General features: G+C 44.8%; 1 protein-coding gene across 1 annotated transcript in view; it reads left to right on the forward strand.

The window, feature by feature from the left end:
• Window positions 1-837: 837 nt before the first annotated feature.
• The window catches only part of TLN2 (talin 2), a 128,221-nt gene continuing 108,132 nt past the window's right edge, over window positions 838-20,926 (forward strand). Inside the window, exons 1-2 of the mRNA XM_050309141.1 lie at window positions 838-974; window positions 5,141-5,256. The gene's annotated coding sequence lies outside the window, so the exon portion shown is untranslated. The remainder of the gene's footprint in view (window positions 975-5,140; window positions 5,257-20,926) is intronic.

Below are 20,926 nucleotides of genomic sequence, written 5' to 3' on the forward strand. Positions count from 1 at the left end.
TTCTTGCCCTGTGCTGAGGTCACCCCTGCAGTGCTGTGTCCTGCTCTGGGCCCTCAGCTCAGGAAGGACAGGGAGGGGCTGGAGCAGGGGCAGAGAAAGGAACACAGCTGGGGAAGGAGCACAGGTCTGATGAGGAGCAGCTGAGGGAGCTGGGGGGAACTCAGCCTGAAGGAGGCTCAGGTGTGACTTAATTGCTCTCTACTCCTTAAAAGGAGGGTGTAAGGAGATGGGACCCTTTTTTCCCAGGCAACCAGCGACGGGGTGAGAGAAAACGGCCTCAACTCGTGCGAAGGAAGGTGCAGGTTGGACGTCAGGAAGAATTTCTTCACAGAAAGGGTGAGTAGACATTGGAAGGGGCTGTCCAGGGAGGTGGTAGTGTCCCCGACCCTGGAGGTGCTTAACGAAGCCCTGTTCTGGGTGACAAGGTGGTGTTTGGTCACAGGTTGGATTCGATGATCCTGTTACTTGCAAACGCCTTGTGCGGCCCAGCCTGCGGGCTCTGCGCTGCTGTGCCTGGGCTCGTTCGGCACCCTGTGCCGGGGGTAGGACGCGGGGGGCTGCTTCGGCATTCCTCCTCCTGCTCCCCGAGGAGCTGCCGTCTCCCGGTGCCCGCGGTGCCGGGCGGAGCGGGAGCGGCGCTGCCTCCCTCTGGGGTGCGGGTGGCTCCGGCAGAGGTTCCTGTTCCCCCCGCACAGGTATGGCTGAGGCGGGCTGTGCCCCGGCCGGTGCCGGCTCCATCCCCACCGAACCCGCTGTGCCCGCGCTCCCTCAGCGCCGGGCGGGCAGGGCGGGAGCGGCCCGCAGTGATGACGCGCTTCCTGCCCTCCCCGCGGGGGTCTGCGCCGAGCCCGCTCCGCGGCGGCTGCGGGAGCGGCGGGGCCGCAGCGGCCGCGGGCGAGCGGGCGAAGGACGGGAGGAGGCGGGGGAGCGGCGGGGCTCGGGCGCCCCGCGGTGCCGCAGCAACGCCGTGCCCGGTAGGAACCCGCGGGGACACTCGCCTTGCTCCGCCGGTGCACGGCGCGCGGAGCGTGCGGTCCCTGCCCGGCACCGTGAGGGGGAACGCTCTGCGCGGGCAGCGCTCGGCGCTGAGGGGCTCGGGGGTTATGGCCAGCTCTTGGTGCTGTGGGGTTTGGTGCTGAGGGGCTCGGGGGACGCGGGCAGCGCTCGGCGCTGTGGGGCTCAGGGATTGTAGCTAGCTCTAGGTGCTGAGGGGCTCGGGGGGCGCGGGCAGCTCTCGGCGCTGTGGGGCTCAGGGATTGTAGCTAGCTCTAGGTGCTGAGGGCTCGGGGACGCGGGCAGCGCTCGGCGCTGTGGGGCTCAGGGATTGTAGCTAGCTCTAGGTGCTGAGGGGCTCGGGGGACGCGGGCAGTGCTCGGCGCTGTGGGGCTCAGGGATTGTAGCTAGCTCTAGGTGCTGAGGGGCTCGGGGGACGCGGGCAGCGCTCGGCGCTGTGGGGCTCTGGGGCTTGGGGCACCGCTCGATGTGCGGGCACAGTGCTCCGCTGGGAGCCTCAGCCCCGGTGCCCCCGTGCAGCCTCGCCCGGGGCAGCGCTGCCCGACCAACAAGTTGCCGGTTCCAGGGAGCGCAGCCCGGCCCGGGGCTGTGCGGGGAGCGGCCCCGGCTCACCGACCCTTGGCTAGGAGCGGGGCCGGCATGGGATGCGGGGGATCCCGCGGTCTCCCGGCGTTCCCCCGTGCCGTGCAGGGCTGGGATGGATGGAGGGAGGTGCTGGAGTTGGCGCTTCCTTCGCGTAGCCGGCCCGGGGTGGGTTTGCCGGAGCTGTTCGCTGTCGGGCTCTGCCGGCGACCGTGATGGATAAAAACCCTTTTCGCGATACGCTGTGAAGCGACGACCTCCCAAGGACGATCGCGCCGCGTCTGCGTACGCGTGGAGCCGTATCCATCTCCCCACCGGGCTGTCACAGGGGGCCAACCCTGAGGGAGGGCAGGACACGGCCCCAGCGCAGCACACACGGGGGTGGGCGGGCGGCCGAGCTGCTCCGCAGCCCCCCGTTCCCCGGAGCTGCACCGGTCCAGGGCCCGCTGGGGCTCCGTGTCCGGGACTGAGCAAAGCAAAGCCTCCCCCGGTGCTTGCAGAGGGTCTGTCCGTGCCGTGTCCTGACCCCTCTTTCCTCCGTGCCACCCCCGCAGGTGTCTGGGGTGCAGGACAGCCTTGCTTTGGGATGTCCGTGGGGCCCTGTCACGGTGCCGCTGCATGGGAACACCTGGTGGGAACGGGGCCCCTGCTGGCTTTCTGCTCACCTTGTGTGGCGCTTTTGTTTTGCTGACCTGCCATTTCAGGGTTTTTAGGCTTCTTGTGTGTTAAAATGCTGCTGCAATGCCTGGTTAGAAAGGTTGTGGGAATGTTCATTGATTGAAAAAAACCCCCTCTTGTCGGATTAAACCCTTGACCACTTCCCTCCAAATCTTTTTAAAGTTTGTTTTGCAGACCTGTATTTTAGAGCCAAGTTTGAGCCATATTAAATTTCAAGCCAGAAAGCCACTCCTGAGTTTGGAAGTACATTACTTAAAGGGCTTGGGGAGTTCTGCATCATCAGAAGAGCCCAGCAGCTATGGAACCATGTCCCTGTGATTTAAAAACAAAGAACACATTTCTGAGGTTGCTCTTGCTTATGTAAAACATCACTTATTCGTATGAGTGCAAGCTGCCAGCGTTAGTTTTAAATACCTTACAAATTGCAGTATATGGAAAGTTTTCATATCTGTTGGAGGTAATTCTTCCAACAGAACAGCTGTTAGCTAAGTTTACTGTGAGTTAAGTTGGATGAACTACCTTTTCTGCTTTAATTTTCAAAACATGACATTTCCAGGGGAGAGTGAAGGTTACCAGACAGCTGAGGAGGGATGGGGGTGTCTCTTGCCTCTTGGAAGAGCATTTCATTTGAGCTTCATAATGCTTCACCCAACTCACTGGTCACTGCAGAACTAAAGGGTTGAGTGGAATTCTGGCTTATCTATTGAGAACAAAATTACTGAGCTTAAGTAAGATAAGAATAGTTCTTGTTTCTGGTTGCCAGTCTAGGTGTCTGGGTTAACTACTGCAAATTCAGGCAATATTCAAGTTCTGAATCTCAGCAGAAAACTAGATAAAGACTACAGCAGCTTCATATAGGATAGCCATTAATTTCACCCTTCAAATTACAGCAGTTTATCCTGAATAGTTGTCCTGTGTGTTCTTCGAGTAACATCTGTTGCATGATATCATGTGATGGAATGTGGTACAGCCTAATTTGAGTTGATTTGAAATGTTGCCATTGCACTGTAGTAGTGCCTGAGAGGGCGAGAGGGTTTGTGGTGTGTGTGTGATGAATAGATTGGTTACGAGTAGATGATGTTGAGAAAGATGAACTTGCATTTGAACTGCAAAGGATTAAGTGATTTTACTCTGAGCTTGGTTTGTTGTACAGTTTTGCTCAGACTCCTTTCATCATTTGCCAGCTAATCTAATCACTGAATTCTACTTACATTAGGAAATGCATCTATGGTTATAAATATAACTGATTAGAACAAAACACCACTAACAGTAGATTCAAGTCTTGGTTTGGAGTGGGAGGAGCAACTTGGAAGAGCTGCCTGGCTGTGGCATAGCTTGAACTGCACAGTCTTCTTGATGATTTAGAATTTCTGCTGTGAAAACCTTCTCTTATTTGGTATTGTTTCTACAAGGATTTGACTGCACAGAGCAGGGGTGTTCTGAGGCATTATTGTTTGGACTGTGTCACTGTATGTGCTTACCTATATAATGTACATCTATTAAAGTGCATTAATAATTAATAGGTGGCTTGCAAAAACGACAGTACCTAATTAGTCTCCACATGCAGACAGTAGTACAGGCATCACCTCCCTTCCTTCTTGTGGCACTGCAGTGTCAGACAACTGGGATATCAGTGTTTTATGTTCCTGAAACGTGAGCTGAAGCATCCCTCCAATCCATAATTTTAGCATTTTAGTTCTGAGAACACCATTTGAGGTATTTCTCAGTTCCCAGTCCTATCTGACCCTCAGAGATAGCTGGTAAACTGCCAGATGTGTGGACATCTTGATTATTTTGTTTTAATATGCAGAGTTTCTTGTTAAGAAGCCTTTCTCAGATGCTGCCTTTGCACCAGGCCATAATTAGGAAAGAAGTGTGAATGTGTTTACAGACCACTGTATCCAGCTTTCAGAAATTCTTTTCTTTTCCCAGCCTTTGAATCTTTAAGAGGTTTGGCAAGTCTGCTTATGCATGTTTCTGCAGACAATAGAATGCTGATGCAAATTGGGAACAGCAAGCAGAATGGTTGGGTGTTGTTGCAGATGGGGGGAGGATGTCTTAATAAGGGATTATTGCATTTCATTTGTTTGCATTTGGATTTTAGTGTGAGTTGGGACAAACGTTACTGATTTGGAGCTGGAAATTGCAGTTTTAGGTTGTCCTGTCTGTTGGTACCTGAAGGAGAAGGCAGATTTTTACCTCTGGGCTTCTGCTTTTGACCACATACAGTTCTAAGACTATAAATCAAATTGAACTGAAGAATTTCTGGGGACAAGGGAAGTACAAATGATAAAGCAGAGGTTTTTTTTTTCAGAGCAGTTTGGTTTCCAAGTTCCAGAGGCTATATTAAGCAGAATAATCTAGGCTTTTGCAACTCCGTGGATGAGATTATGATTATGGACATCATGTCGTGCCTTAAGCTCTTGTGTGCTGTATTTTTCTTGTGATTAAACAATCCGTTCCTGTTTCAAGCAGAATGCCTTGAGGGTGGCCCAGGCTCCTTAGATGTGTTAGGCTGATGCCCAGGGTGCTGTGAAACCCTGTGTGTGCTCAGAATTGAGAGAATCGTGGCCTTTTGTCTCTGGGTGCAGGGAAGTTGTGCCTTTGGAGTGAGGCTGATGTGCCTGGGGATGAGAAGGTGCTGAGGAGCCTGTGGGCAGTTCTGACACCAGGCTTGTAACTGTGCACAATGAATTTGCAGGGTTTCTGGCCCTGCTAATGCTGCTGAAAACCCCTTTGCCAGCAGTGTCAGAGAACCCTTTCCCTGGCTGGGCTGTGTGCACACGTGCTTATCTTGGAGCTGAGTTTGAATTAGCCTGCATACTTGAGGCAATTGTGATAACATTTTGATATTTTCCACTTCCAGTTGCAGGCTGGGATTTCATCCCCAGAGATCCACCCCCTCGATTCTCAAAGCTCCGGCGCCTTTTTCCTCTGAAGCGCCTCCGAGAAGCTGGAAAATGCACTGACTGACTCCCCAAGGTGAGGGTGACTGCACAACAGTAAGTCTTGTCTTAAAATATCTTTACAGTATTGCAGTGCTGACTGACTTGTACTCCCTTGACTTGGCAGCAACCAGTTGGATTTGTGCCAAGCTGGTTCAGGCTGGCACTTGAGGCTGCCTTCCTTTCATTCTCAGTAGGTAGCTCATCTTTCTGTGTTTGGGCAGCAGGGAGAAAGTGTGAGCTGAAGTGAGTTGTAAATGAACCTCGTGTCTTTCTGGCAACTTTGCTAAGGTTGAGATTTCGTGTTTCTGTGAAAAAGTGACATACAGGCCATGAATAAGCAGGAGGGTCTCAGTCTTCTAAATCACAGCAAATAACAGTCGAGGTGATAAAGAATCAATGGTACTGCATGGACTGATGAGTTTTTCGAGCTGAATAACAATTTACGTTTGTCAGCTGTGGTAGAGGTTTGTTGCTCTAGTCTATCAAAGTGTTCAGTGCTTTGCTGAAGTGTTTGCTGTGGTGTGAGAACCTCTTAAACAGTGGTGGTGTTTCTAGCTTAGAAAGGTCTTCAGAGTTTTGTAATGCCTTTCTTATTACATATTCTTGTTTATTTGCTTATAATGATCTCTCTCTGCCTTTCTTGGGAGTTGGTATCGGTAATGTGGCAAACCTTTTGTCTCAGCTCACTCAAGGCCAGCTTGTACTATAGTTTGGTTATAGTGGGCAAGTTCTGATTTTTCTGGAATGTGAGATTTAAAGTTTGTGTTTAGATCCCATAAATATAAGCATAAAACAGTTTCAAAACTTGCTGGCTTGAATTTGTACATCTGGAAAGATTAATTGGTCTAAAAGTAATTTACAACAAGTACCTTTTACCTTTGTCCAATTTAAATGTGCCAAGTGCCGCGTCGGGAAATGTGAGGTGGGACTTGGCAGCAAAAACAGAAGCAGGAAAGGCAAGTCAGCCATGCCTGACAGAAGTGCTGGTGCCTGTGGTAACCCCGAGGGAGGATTGTGTCAGGAACATGATGGTGACTGAGGGACATGATCCTTAGACACAGTAAAAATATTTAGATACCAGGGCAGAATCAAAATTTAGCAATGGGCCTATAAATGAAGTCAAAAAGCCCAAACTGAATTCCTGTAGCTTGCAAGTTTTGTAACTCCTGTCACTTCTTGTTTTTTGTGATTCTTGTAGTTCTCTCTGATTTTTGACTGAAAGGTTTTCTTGGATGATTTTTTTGTTGTGGTATAAGGAAACATCTGTTGGCAAGGGGGTATCTGAAGGTTCTGGGGAAAGGATCAAGTGGGAGCCACTGCTGCACAACCAGAATGAGGGGCAAGCAGAAGGAACCAGTGGCACATCTGCTGGGTCAGGGGATCACTGAAGTGATGGGAGCCTGAGCTCTGGTGCAAATATTTAATGGTTGAAATTGCCCCATGAGAAGATTTAGGGAAGTGTTACTTGTTCTCAGGTGACTTCTCTTTGAACAGTGCTCTAAAATTCTCGTTCTTCTTGCACACTTCCTGAAAGCAAAGGCTTTCAGCAGCCTGTTTGTATTGATGGCTGTGGTGGTCCAGGTGCCAACCAGATTTTAATCCATTCTGCCTAACAAAAAGGCAAGAAATAGTAAATAAGGAACAATGGGATTTAAGTTTCACAAGGCACTTGCTTTTCTGTAGGAATCCCACAAGACAAAAGATATTGGGAGGGGCCTGGGCAGAGAATGTGTTCTAAAAGTTTTCATCTTACAACTTCAGCTGGCTTTATAAGAGCACTCCCAGGGGAATGGCAGCGTTTCAGTGGCAAAGAGAGCAGGCAGAAAAACGCCTTGCTTGTGGTACAAGTGTGTGGTTGAGGTCAACTGCTTGTGCAGCAGTTGTTGGAGATTGTTTAACGCAGATGAAGGGAGTGTGCCGTGAGTTGGGGGGTAGAGGTGCCCTGGGGATCCAAGCAGGGCACTGCTGAGGCAACTGTGAGGCCAGGCTGTGCAAGTGGCCGGGTAATGACTGTGAATATCCGTGCAGGAACAGCGTGTTCCTGCCTAATGCCATTATCATTCCTTTTCAAACATGAATTGCAGTTTGAAGCGTTACAAATGCCATCTGCCTATGAGGGCAAAAACAAAACCCAAACCCTGTTATTTTTTGTTGAAAGCTAAAACCAAAACACTGTGTTCCATGTGGATCTTCATACAGTCAGTCATTGCCTTAATTTCCCTGGAATAGCATTGCCAGCCTGCCAGGTTTTCATTTAAGGCAGTGATTTCTGAAGAGCTTTCTTATCTCACTCCCTTATCAGCAAAAGCTTTGTAAGCACACACTGCCAAACTGTGTGTATTATTTATAAATTATACACATATACTGCTGCACTAACACAGGGCCTACACAAAAAATAAAAATAAGGAAAGAACAAGACAAGCACTTCCGAAAACTTGTTTTATTTTTTTACAAAACCCTTTTCTCTCTCATCATTCAGTGTGAGCTCTATAATTGAATATGCCTCACTATTTTTTTTTTAAATGTTGGTTTATCACTTGGATACAACCACTGGGGAGCTTGTTCTAAGTTCAGTTTATTCCAGTACTTTGTTTTAGTGGCCACAGATCCAAGGGGGGGAAGTGCATTGTTGGTTGTGCTTACTAAATCATGAGACTGATTTTCCACTCTCATGCACTAACTATGCAAAGGTTCTCCTTGGAATTCATCTAATAAATTTCCATCTTGCCTCGTGTCAATCAGTTGCTCTTGCAGGCTAAAGGGAAGGTGTTGCTTTCTTGTCTTCTCCTGAAACTCTCCTTTTGGAAGATTTAAAAAAAAAAACACTAAAGGTTAGAAATTATATACAGCTTTCAGAGGTTTTTATAGGTGAAGTTTAATTTTCACCAGCAAAATCACCCAGCAGTGGAAACATTTCCAAGTATCAGTTTTCAAAACAGTCTGTGTAGAGAGAGTTTCTTTTGAAAATCAGTTACTTTGGTGCTCACTGTTAAATACACAAGGTGAAGCTGGTATTTTATTTGCAAATATCTGGTAGGTAGCATAGTACTGACAGCCAGTTGTCATCACAGCAAAGATGAGCAAATTTTGAGCAGTTGTCTTTGTGGAAACCCCCCACATGTTGGGTTAAATGTGCTGACTCTTTGAAGCACTTTGCCACGAGGTAACTAGCAAAACTCCGTGGGGGAATATGGATTTCATGGCCACTCCCCATCTCCTTACAAGGTATTGTAAAGATAATACTATTGAAAGATCTTGTTTTCATAAAATTTTGTAACCAATGACATCCTGCAGCACTTCGGGCCCCAGTGTTGCTGCATTGGTTTGCCTGTGAACGATACAGTGAAAGAATTTCATGTGGTGATGGAGTGGCTGCTTTAACTGGAATAACAAAATAAAGAGATTGCAGTGTGAAGGTTACAGAGAGAACCACACAAGTGTACACTTGCAGAGTTTCCCATAAAACATTGTTTCTATCAAAGAAATAACTTACTGTTGAGATCTGTGGAGTCTCCTCAGATCCATCTTTGCTGTAGCTCTTGAGAGCAGTTGCAGTTCATCCCTGAAACAATGCAGCCCTCACTGTAAGCTGAGATGTGTTGGAAACATCTGTACACCCAGCCAGCAGCACAGCAAACCTCCCACACTCCACTGGTTGTTCTGATACTCCTTTCTTCAAATCTTCAGCTGTTTTCTATGAGTCTTCCAGCAGGATTTGCTGACAAAGGAATGGCGTGTTGTGTTCCATGTGTTATTTCAACCATATTTTACTGCAGCAGGAAGCCCAAATGCTTCTCTGATGGTTGATGCCTTTGTGCCTTTTGCTATAAAGTAAGGAACCTTAAAAGAGGCTTTTATTTGCCATGGCTTGAAACCAGTGGTGTAGAAATTGTAGAGATTTGTCCTCCCCTTCTGGGGGCCTAATTTTGAGGTGTCTTACTAATCATGATGGCTTCATATTATCATTATCTAATATGTCAAGGTACAGTGTGCTCGTAGGGGGAGGTTCATCATTAATGATGACAGATATAAATCCGTATTTCAAATAGTCATCTTCATAATTTTTTTTTTTGACCAACTTTTTGTCAGATCTGATTAGATTGTTGATTTTTACCTCATAATGTGTGTGACAGGGAGCTTGTACTGGGAATAGGAAGTGAGTTGTTGCACATGGATTTTGAAGCAAAAGCAAGATCTGTCCTGGCATCTGTGTATCTCCCATAGTAACACTGCAGAGTCTGTGGAATCAGAGGTGATTTCAGCAAGATTGCAATTGTAGGGAGCCCTAAAGCAGTGGTGCATTTCCCTGGTTAAAATTCCTTGTTTTCCCTTGCCTCATGTCACTGTACTTTAAAATAGGCTATTTATTACATGTGTTGTGACAGCATGCAGATTTTTAGAGGCGTGTCTTTGTGCAGTGTAGCCTTGGGTCCTGCCAGCTAAACTTTTAGAAATAAGCATTCTTAAATAATTGGAGTTTTGTTTGGTCTCTGGTTTGGTTTTGGTTTTTTTTTTGTTCCACCTGGGTCTTGTAAGAAGGGACAGCAGTTCTTGCAGTTAGTTTAGCAGCCAACACAGTGTGGTTCTCTCCTGCCTCAGGCTGCAGCAGATAAATTCCCTGTACCTGCTGAACATCTGCTATCAGGCCCCAGTTCTGCCCTGGTACCCACCCAAAAAGGGTATCTGGTCATGTACAGCTCATCTCTCTCTGGCTGCCCTGTGAGCTGGAAGGACTCAAGTGCCACTTTTAGCCCCTGAAGAAGATGCAAAAGCAAGGTGGGATTGCAGATAATGGTCCTCGGGGTGAAAAGGATAAAGCTGGGAGTTGGTTTTTGAAATTTGTTTACGAGGCACTGAAAGCCAAAGGAAGAAATGTAGAATGAAGACAAAAATAATAGAATAAAAGGAAAAATGAGAAAAGCATTTAAAAAAAAACCCCAAACCAAACTGTAGTTACAGCTTTGTAAAGACTGAAAATTTCCAGTAATGTGTATTGACTAATTGTTTCTTTTTTCTGGATTATATACATGTCAAATTTCTTGTTTAATGTTTACCTTTTGTTATTTAAACTAAGACTGTGTTACTACCTGTGAAATAGTCTTTGTATTACTATGGCCAGATACTGAGAGCAGCCACCTCATCATGGGAACAGACCTTAGAGAGCAGTTGTATCTTGGACCAACACTGGTTTCTAATATCTTAAATAGATGTTGGGTTTTTTTCCTTCTAAAGTGGAGTTGTCCTGTAAGAACTCTCAAATTTATCTTTCTTTTATTTGGAATATTTTCCTTGTGTATTCTGTGGGACTCCCATGACAGGTGGCAAGTGAATCAGGATGCTGCAGACTTGGGCAAGTGAGATTTATCTTCCTTTTGGGCCTCCAGTGTTTAGTAGTGGTCAGTTTTCTTCCTTCCTGGTCAGTCTAGAGATGCTTGAAGTACTTGTGCTTGTTGGGAGTTGAGATCTGAGCAACTCAGACTTCAGATATCTCCAAGGAGCTTAGAATTAGAAAAGCTTTCTTCTGACAACATACAGGGGATATTCAACTAAGCAATGGGAAAATGCTTCTTTGTGAGTGATAAGCTAATGAAAGCCTAGTATCTGTATTAGTGTATTTGTGTTAAACAGTTCTGAGATTTTATGGAAAAGTCTGCAGGGTGCTGCAGCTTAATTTCACTTTGTTTGTACTGGAAAGCTGGTGTTTTGCAAACCTCATGTGTCCTCACTGCCTGGTGACAGCAGAGCCCTCTAGGAAGGATCCAACATCCAGGATCAGGCACTTGCCTCCAAGAAGGAGTAGGATATCCAGGACTGGACAGGTCAGGCACAGAGGAAATGCTCTGGCACATGTTCTTGGCTTGTTTGGGGGCAAGTCCTTGCGATATTGATTCCTGCAAAGGAGCAGAATGTATAGGCAAAAACAGTGCTTACCAGGGAGTGGAGGAAAGGAACTTCCCATAACTCAGCTTTGAAATCCTTGAGTCAGAAAAAAGTCTTGTTTTCTCACATGCTCTCCTTTTCCCAGGCTCATTGTGTTGTCCTGCTTTAGTGCCTGCTCTTTAAAGATTCCAGTACACAGGGACTTAGGGTAGTCCTGCATAAAACCGACTGGGGGCAGGAAGAGATTTGTCCACTCCTAGATCTGTTGAAAACCTCACCCTGAGTGGGGTGGTTGCATTTTATGAGCTGCTGTTTCAAGTTCTTGCCCCACTGAGATACTTGTGTTTTTTAAGGTGCTGTTAACAAACCTCATGAGCTGGAAAGGCAAAATAGAGAAATTGTTTAGGTCTCCGTGGTGACTGTGGGCTCCTGAAAACTAAGGCAAATATATTTGACTTCCCAGGGCCCTGGGTTGCCTCTTGGTCCTATGGGTTTAGGCTTACAGTTTAAAAAAGTGTTTCTGCAGGCAGCGTAGAAAACTACATAGAACATGGAACACAAAACCTGGTTTGGTAATTATGAGAGAGAGGCACTAGGGTAGTGTTTCAAATAAAGAAGGGGTTTCTGTTGTTTTTTGAGGAGGTTTGTAGAGATGAACTACGCTTATCAAATTACTTCAAAAGCGTTCTATAGATAGTACTTTGAGCTGCCTCCAGAAAGTGTCAGAAGAACAACCTCGCTGTCTGACAGCTACTACACTTGCAGACAATGTAAGTTATTAATGAGGTGGTGAAATTGTGCTTTCTGTTGCATACAGTTGGTATCTATGTTTTAGGACAGGAACATATTATACCTGTCCTTCATAGGCTGACTGTCCAAGGTACTGGCATAATAATGTGAAAACACTTGTTTCAGTGTATGAATTTACAGTGACAAATTCAGTTATTTTTGATAATGAAAGAATACTTTTTTCCTTAAGTGAGTTGCCATCTCTAACAGTAAATATTAAAAATCAAACCCCATGTTTCTGAACTAGGTTATGATGATCCCTTGTCTTGGGCGAGTCAGCAGTTCAGGATAGGCTAAAAATGTTCCATTTTGCCTGGGGATTTATTTCTCTTTTTGTACTCAAAGTGTTGTGACTGACCCCATCAGTTATGCCCTGTTACTGTTTACCCCAAAATTCACAGAGAAGCTACTTCCATTTTGGTTGCTGTGTTTGTTCTTAAATTTGTGCCTCGAACTTCTGCTGTGTAAGAACTCCTGAAATCCTTGGTAGCTGCATGTTGGAGGACAGCCTGTGACAATAAAAAATTCCTTGGAAGGTGAATACCTGCACAGCAATCCCTCATTGTCCTGTACAGTCTAGAATTGCTATCCCAGGTTTCTATTCTGTAAGAAACAATCCTGCTTTATTAATTTTCAGACTGGAAAAGTGAGTGTGTCTAATGAGGTCTGGGTTTCAATACTTCTGATGAATACCACACAAATGTGCTGTGTCCAGTTCCCGCTTGGGCTGTGTAAGAAGCAGTTGTTGTTTGAAGGGTTGGCAGATCACAGGACAGATGCTTTTCTTGGGTGCCTCCATAGCTGCTCCTCAGAGGGAACACCTTTCCAGTTGCCTGGTGCTGACACTAAAGACAGCCCTTGTTTTTAAATGTGGGATGTGCCTGGCAGCAAATATCCCATTCCAAATCTCTGAGAAATGCTCATTACCAAGTTATTGCAGCATCACAAAGTGCATCACCCACATGGAGCACTTCTCATTAATGCTGTTTTCCTCTCAGCTTGTATTTTCTGGGGGAAGGATTTTAATTTTACTCATGGGTTGAGGTTTAGTTGGATCTTGCATGAGTGCTGCTGTCACACCATCACAGTAAGGGGAGGGATTTAGGGTTTCCAAACCAGTGAGGGATGTGCCCTTGCCCTGGATGTAACAGGAGGGACGGGGAAGCTGGAGATGCTGATGTTGGGTAAATGGCTGTGACTTGGCATCTTTTTCTCAAATACAATTTTTGAAAGACTTGGGGCACACTAACTCCTCCCAAGAGGATGTCAGTTCAACTGGTAAATCTTCATGATCCCTTAGCCTGTGCTCTACTTTTTGAGTTGTATTTTAAAGACAATCTCATCAACAGTGTAATTTCAGTCATATTTTGCTGAGGAAACCCTTTTTTTCATTTCAAGGGAAGTTTGTATTGATTTGTTGTTGATAACAGTTTGTGATAAGCTCTTACCAGAGGGAGTGAAACTTTTTGTGCCAACTTTCAAGAAAATAATTCTGATCAGTGCTCTGTCTGAAGTAGTGGGGTAAACATGGTTCCAAAGACTGCTTCCTGCTCCAGGTGATCAGAGATAATGCAGAACCATCTGCAAAACAGCTTCCTGATGTGATTGACTGCAGTGCTGACCACCCAGCCATTTCCCCACAAAACAGTGGCATAAATGGACTGCAGTACAATATCTATCTGCTTGATGGAGATGGGGCAGAAAAGTAGTTGGGCAGTGTATTGACAGAAGACTTGGCTGACTTCCAGTGTTCCTCTCCTCAGCCTTCAAAATGAAAAGCATTCTTATGGTCATTATTTTAAATTTAGATGAGTTAGACAGTGTTAGGATAGATTCTGCCTGACAGTGAGATGAGTCTCAATCAACTGTGTGCTTTGATGTGTTTGTTGTGGGGAAGCAAAGAACAGTGCATTTCATCTTGCACACTCCTTTTGGGTTGAGCTGGAAGGTGGAGATTGCATTTGAAAGAACTTGTTTCCAAGGATGGCAGTCTGCTTCATGGAGCACACTGGGAGACAAAACAGATTTTCAAGTGAGCCCAACCGATGCAAAATCTGTTCTTTCCTTCAGCTGAGAGCTGTGCAAAAGCTAATATTAGTTTTCCTTGTTTACTCCTCATTTCACTGCCACATACTTCCAAGTTTGCTGTGTTTGGCATTAAAATAAGTTGCACACAGAACATTGAATGCTGACTTCGATTATTTTGTGTTGTAGAAATGGTCAAAGTGTGCCTTGCTGGCTGATGAAGCTTTCCAGTGCCTTGCTTAGAGTGTTGTGTTTGGAATACTTGAACCTTTGTTTTTTTCCCCCCTCCCTGCACAAAAAGTTGCTTTAAGAAGGGTGTGCTGAGTTGGGAATGTCCTCACTTGCCCTCAGTTATAAATAGCAGTGGAAGGAAGGGGATCCCCTGCTGCCAGGCCCCATTCATGGCTGGCTATTTTGGCTGAAGCCACGTCTGCCAGGGCACTTAGACTTGCTGAAGCAAGTACAGTCACACACCAGGAGCTGTGCATTGAGCTCAGGAGCAGGGAAAGGTGCTGTGATACAAATGCCTTTTTTATTTTTATTTTTTTTTTAAAATTGGTGGAATTAGAGATGCCATAACATATTGAGGCAGTGCTGTGTTGTGTGCCTCGTGCATTGTTCTGGGCTCTGTTGAATCATGAGAAGCTGTAAATGGTGAAACACCACTGAAATGTGAAGAAAATAAAACCTTGTGCATATGATGACTTGAAAGGACAACACAGTTTCTTTGTTCTTAAGGCTTTCTCTTTTAGGGCTGTGGTTCTTGTACTGTAGCTGTTATGGAGGTGTAGCATTTGAAATACATGCTAAAGTAACTTAGTAATGTTCTGGGGTGTGTTCTTTCTTTAGGACAGCATTTCAACAGTTATTAATATAAAGTGTTAGTAAAAATATACCCTGATTTAATATTAGGAGTGTTCTCAACCATTTAATTACCTATATTGTGAGCTCACTTACCTATATTGTTAACTGATCAGTTGTCTTACTAAAAATACATCTTTGGTCAAATGCAGGTTTACACCTGTAAGTCAGACTGTTTTTATCTCCAGCTTTGCAATGCAGTGAGTGCTGGTATGTTGGGCGAAGCCCTTGATCATTTAAAATGCCATTATGTGATTGATCTTTGATCTTGAAAGCAGTGCCACTGGGACAGTGTGATTCCTAATTTAATGGTTTCTCATGGATTGAATGAAAAACCAGCTCCTTTAACAGAGTATAAAAATATCTGTTATGGAAGAGCATCATTAGTGATACACCATTATTTAGTACATCCCTGAAACTTAGTTTTGAAGGGAAAAGGAAGCTAAGCTTGGCTTCTGACTTAATTAAAGTGCTGGTTAAATTGATTTGACGTTGGTAGTAGATTTATGTCATTTCCCAAATCAAGACAAGAAAACTGGGGGAGAAGGTAGAATTGGTTTGAAAACCATGAGCTGGGCATAGCCTCATGTCAGTCCTTTCCACGTCAGACAAACTCAAACCACATTTGCCTGGTTCAGCCTCTCTGATTGACACAAGGAGGTTATGAGGGGTGGTTGTACTTTCAGTTGCTGAGATTCAGAGACAGTTGTGGTTTTTTCAGTGCTCAGCCTCCAATACATGAGGGAAGCTGCTGACCTTCACCTGGGTGTCTTTTGATCCTGTAGCAAACTCAAGAAGGTTGTGGAGTGCTGGGCCTATTCCTAAGGTATAATTATCTTGACAGAGCTTCAAGTATCTCTTGAGACAAGGATAATTTGGGGTTAATTTATGTCATAAAATTTAGAGGTATTAACCACCAGCAGCTGTTTTTTTTTGTGTTTTTTTTTTTTTTTTTTTAATTTGTTATTGAAGAAAACAACTATGGATTGAATATTTGTATAAATATCAGTCTGGGAAGATGTGTGAAATGTAATTAACTCAGCTGCATGTAGATGAAATCAGTTTAGTGCTCTCCATCTGTGTGTACTTCACTGAGATGAATCCAAGGATTTTGGAGGGACTGGCTTATCGATATTCAGTACCTTGGCAATGTTTTCCTGCTCTGAATATGTAACCATTGGAAAGCTGGGTCTGAGCAGCAGGGCTGTAAGGACTTGGCCATCGACCCAAATGCCACAGAACAGAACCTGAATGATCTCTCAGCACAGCTCAGAGCCTGCTGCTAATACTGAAGTGCAGAAAGGCTGCAAGTCCTTGCTGACTTTAGTATTGTACATCACTTTAAGTTTTGTGCATTACCCTGAGTAGGTGTGGAACAGCAAACACTGATACCCTTCTGCACTGGAGGGTAAGAAGGCAGGTGCTCCTGCCCTGCATTTCTGATGTGTCTTGAACATGTTGTGGTTTTAGTGCAGTGTTACTGCACAGACGAGCAGCAGTGCTCAAGTGAACGGCAGTGCAGGCTGCTGTGGTTTCAAGAACAATAAATGACTTCATTTCCTGGATTTTTTTTTTTTTGTGGAAAGCTAACGACTTGTAAACTAATCCTTGGAACCTCTAAGAGCATAATGGAGTGGCGTGTTCATTACTGGGGTTGGGAGCAATGAAAGCAGTCAGGAGTAAAAGGTACACTGTGTATCTGTGTACCTACACTGTGTGTTTGCATCACTGGATGACACCATCAGCAGCTTCTGAGTTCTGCTTAAACATTGTAATTCCTTTAGTGTTGTGAGCACGTTGAGAGTTCCAAGGGCAAGTATTAGAATAAAAGAAGTTATTTGTTAGTCTCATGTAATGTGAATTTTAGTGATTTGAAAGGCAGAGGAGGCTCATGAAGAAGCACTTTAGTTGTAGATAGTGCATTTCTTCTCAGATTAACATGTTAGCACCAATGTTCTAACATTCATGTAGGCTGAAAATCTTTGTTTTGGATTGCAATATTTACTCCTTTACTGGCTCCATTGTAATTTGGAATTCTTTTTTCTTAGTTTACTATGAGATGTTTTAGCCCAAATATGCCAATGTTGAATGGATGAGTTGCATAGGAATAAAATGTGGGATTTTTAGAAGTATGTAATATATGGCATTTCCTAAAGGTACTTTGTTAAAATTTGGCCAAAATACTGTAATTTCTGACAGCCTCAGCCTATGCCCTTCAGGTTCATAGATGTCAGAGAGGACAGATGACTTTGGCATTTAAAGAGAAACTGGATTCACAAACTACTAGATGCCTGAAGAGTCACTGGTTTGCACAGTGTTTTATTACAGGTATCTCAAATTTAGGATACCTTGTCTATCCAATTTAACCAACAAGTGCTGGGTGATGCTGCAGATCTCCCAAGCGTTTCCTTCTCCTCGATTGTGATCTTTGCTGGGAGCGCTGATGGAACCCTGGAGTTGGCTGTAGCTGGTGTGTGTTTGGGGAGCAGTTGGTGCTGTCAGGTCAGTGCAGCTCAGCTCTGCAATCTGAGCTGCCCTGGTTTGTTATTAACCTCCCTGCAGCACGGCTGGCTCTGCTTTGCTGCCACTTGCTCTGCTCTTTGCCTTGCTGTGTCTGTCATTCTGAAGAGCAGTGTCACAACATGCTGCTGCTCTCACTACCTCTGCTTAGGTAAAACATTTGAAGTGTTTTTCTCCTCACAGCTCCCCCAGAGAGTCCTCTGATGTGAGTTCACCTCTAATCTTGCTGCTGCCAGACTGTCCTGTTGGCCTGTTCAGTGTGCTGAGGTCCCAGGCTGGCAGGAAGGAAACAGTGGGTTCAATATGGGGGAATATTTTTACTGTCATCTCGAGTTGTCCACACCTCACAGACAGGTGGTGCTGCTCAGTGTGGTGGTGTGTGTGCTTTAAGAAGCCTTGCAAAACAAGTGGCCAGTGGCAGCATTTATTTTATATCACTTAACCTGTGGTGTTTAGTATGGGCAGCTGATCAGTAATCAAAGTTTAGTCCCTGCTACCTTAAAAGTGCCTTGTTCACCTGCAGCCCTTAACATATTAAACGTAAAAAGGAGCAGAAAATATTGTTAATAAAATGTATGTATCTTTTTTTTATAGTCTTATAACCTTAGGGAAAGTATTTCACTGCATAACCTATAAAGTTATATCGACAGGAGGAGGGAGAATATAAAGCAGTCAAAGTAACTAAATGCAATCAGATTTGAGTTGGCAGTCTGCAGTTTGCTGCTGGGAGCTTTGCTCTTTGCCAGGACACCATGTATCTGTGGTGTTCCCCTCCTGTCAGTGTTCTTGGCATGTGAATTATTCACATGAGCTGTTTTATTGGTACTGGGACATGACAAATGCACAGGGAGATTTGGGTTGTAGTATATTTTGTTGCAGTTGCTTAGTTTGGAAACAAGTCACGCTGTCCAAGCAGAATTCTTTCTAAATGCCCAGGGAGTGTCCTGCTGGGTGGCATTTCTGCCCAGATGCCTGAGCTGGCTGCAGGAGCTGCAGTGCTGGAGCAGCTGATTTCCTCACCGATTTCACGCTCAAAGTTCTGGTCCCTTTGTTCTTTCCTGGTTCCCCTCTGGCCAGCTCTGGAGCTTTGGCAGGCAGTGAAAAGGCCCTTCTGGTTTAGGCACAGGCAAAGTGTGTCATCCCTGGGGTGTGTTGTGAATGTGTTGTTTCATCTCTCTGATTTCAGACCGCTGAGGTCCCTGAGCAGAGCAGCTCCTGGGGACTCGTTGGGTGCCTTTGCTGCTTTGTGATGTGTTGTTGTTGCAAGTAGTGGATAAGACTGGGAATATCATATTTGAACAACTACCCTGGAGGAAATGGTGTTATCTGCAGAGGAATGGAAAGAAGAGAATGGTTGCTGAAGGAAATGTTCTGGCAAGAACACTGCAAAAGGAAGGAGTGTTTGTTCTGAGCAATTCCTCAGCTGCTCCTTCCTGGGCTTGCACTACAAAGTATTCCAAACCCCTGTCTGGCTGCAGTGAGGTTGTGGAGAAACACCTGAACAGCAAAACCTGGTTTGGTTGCAAGGATTTTGTGCTGTCACAACTGAGAACTGGGAAATGCTAGAATGTTTGTTTTGTGGGTTTTTTATCATCACCTCAATTTGCTGTGACTGGAGGCAGAAGCATGAAAACACTTCAGCCGGATTCAGATGTGATGGGAAACAGCACACCCCCTTTTGAGAGAATGTCTTGAGGTCTTCATCAATTGTCCTGCCCTGAAAACCAAGGTTTATTCATCATGTGACAAGTGTTTTGACTTTTTTTCATTTAGTTTATTTTTTCCTTTTTTTTTTTTTTTTTATGAAGATTGGCATGGTACCTTAGCTTCCCAAATATTTTCTTTGAGGCCTTTTTCAGGCACAAGAACGTTCAAGTGTAAATAAAATTCATTTTCTTCTCCCACTGACATTCCTGTCTCCATCGGTGAGGCTTTCCTGTGCCAACACGGTTGATTCTTGGTATCAGTTACATTTAATTGTTTGAGTAATAACCTGAGGTTGGTACTGACTCTGTTTTGAAGTGCAAACACTCTGACTTATCAGGAATTTTCACCCCTAAGGATTGTTTCAGCTGCTCCCTGCCCTGCAGATACTGCTGGCTCACGCTGGGGGCTGTTAATCTGCATATACATCAGTGATCACAGCCATTCCCGGGAGGGTTGGGCTCTTCTGTTACGCACTGGGAAAATACTAGGAAAGAAAAAAAATATTTTTTTACTTGCTCTCTTTGTTTCCTTTCCTTTCCTCACGGTGTATATTTGTTGATTAACTCTTACAAGCCCCTAGTTTGACTTCTTCTTTTTTTTAAAATAGGCTATAGCAAGTCTTAATTATATGCTAATTTTATGTTGTATTGTGGGTTTGTTTTTTTATTGGCTTGTTTTGGGTTTGGTTTTTTTTTTTGTTTGGTTTTTTTGTGGTTTTTTATTTTTGGTGGGGGTGTTTTTTGGGTTGTTGGGGTGTGTTTTTTTTCCTTTTGTTTGGTTTTCTTTTTTAAGGAAAAGGAAACTGCTTTTAGGGAGGAGGCATAAATAATGAAATGTCCTCTGGTGCAGAGGAGGAATGTTCACCCTGGCGAAGGGTGATCGTGAGCACTGTGGAAGTTGCAGCTGAAACATTCCTTTTCCAGGTAGGGCTGGTGCTTTAAGCCCCGGTGCTGCCCCTGACTTGTGTTCAGGTGGAGCTGCAGGAGTTTCACCAGGCTGGTGTCGCTCAGCTCCTTCAAACCCCCCTCCAGCCCTGGGCTCAGACTGGTGCCAGGAGAGGGCATGGCTGGCTGTTGTGGCTGCAAAAGCTGCACCTTTTGGTTTAATATTATTATTTGACGCCCTAATGAAGGGTGTTAAAAGGGGCTCGTGGTTCCAAAACTATTCTAAAGGCTCTTTCTTGGGAGGCAAATTGAAGCTTTGTGAGAAGTGCTCAGGGTTGCTGTAATAAATTGCACTCTGAGATGCAGCATGATAAAGACAACTTCAGTATAATGAGTTTTGGAAAGTTGTGTCAGTTCATATTTCAGGAAATGTGAAGCTTGTAAGGAATTGTGCAGGCTGTTGGAAAGCTGGATGGGTGTCCCTTTGCCTTTTCTGGCAGCAGGGAAAGAACCCTCAGAATAGGGTCTTGAAATATTTCTCCTGAAGTTAAAGCCAAGGCATTGGTTCTTGTTTTAGCATTAAAAAAATGCACAGTTAAACCAGGTATTAAATGGTAAGCATTTCAGTTAAACTGTGTGCACACTGGTTCACGTTCTCTGAACCTCTTGGTAAGGGGAGGGCCTGGCACTTCTTTTGCTTCTGTCCCCATTTTAGCAGAATTATTATTCCTATTCCTCTGTTATCCCAGAGTTGTCTGCCTCTCTGCTTTTTTCCCCTCAGATTTCTCTGTGTAGTGTTCTCAAAGAAAAACAATCCACTTTATATGACTTGGAAAATTATATTGGCAATCAGGACATGTCTTTTCGGTCAGCTCTGTTATCTGGAGAGTTTTCTGATTTTTCTTAGATCTCTCAGATCTGGCTTCTGGAGACAACCTGTTTGCTGAGAACTAGGAAAGAGTTGTGAGAGAGCTTCAGTTTAAATATTCTTTTCTAAGAAAGTTTTTGTTCTTGTGTGTGCTTTCCAAACTTCACATA

This window comes from Myiozetetes cayanensis, unplaced genomic scaffold (genome assembly GCF_022539395.1).
Source record: "Myiozetetes cayanensis isolate MyiCay16 unplaced genomic scaffold, myiCay2020 scf14, whole genome shotgun sequence".
Taxonomy (NCBI): domain Eukaryota; kingdom Metazoa; phylum Chordata; class Aves; order Passeriformes; family Tyrannidae; genus Myiozetetes; species Myiozetetes cayanensis.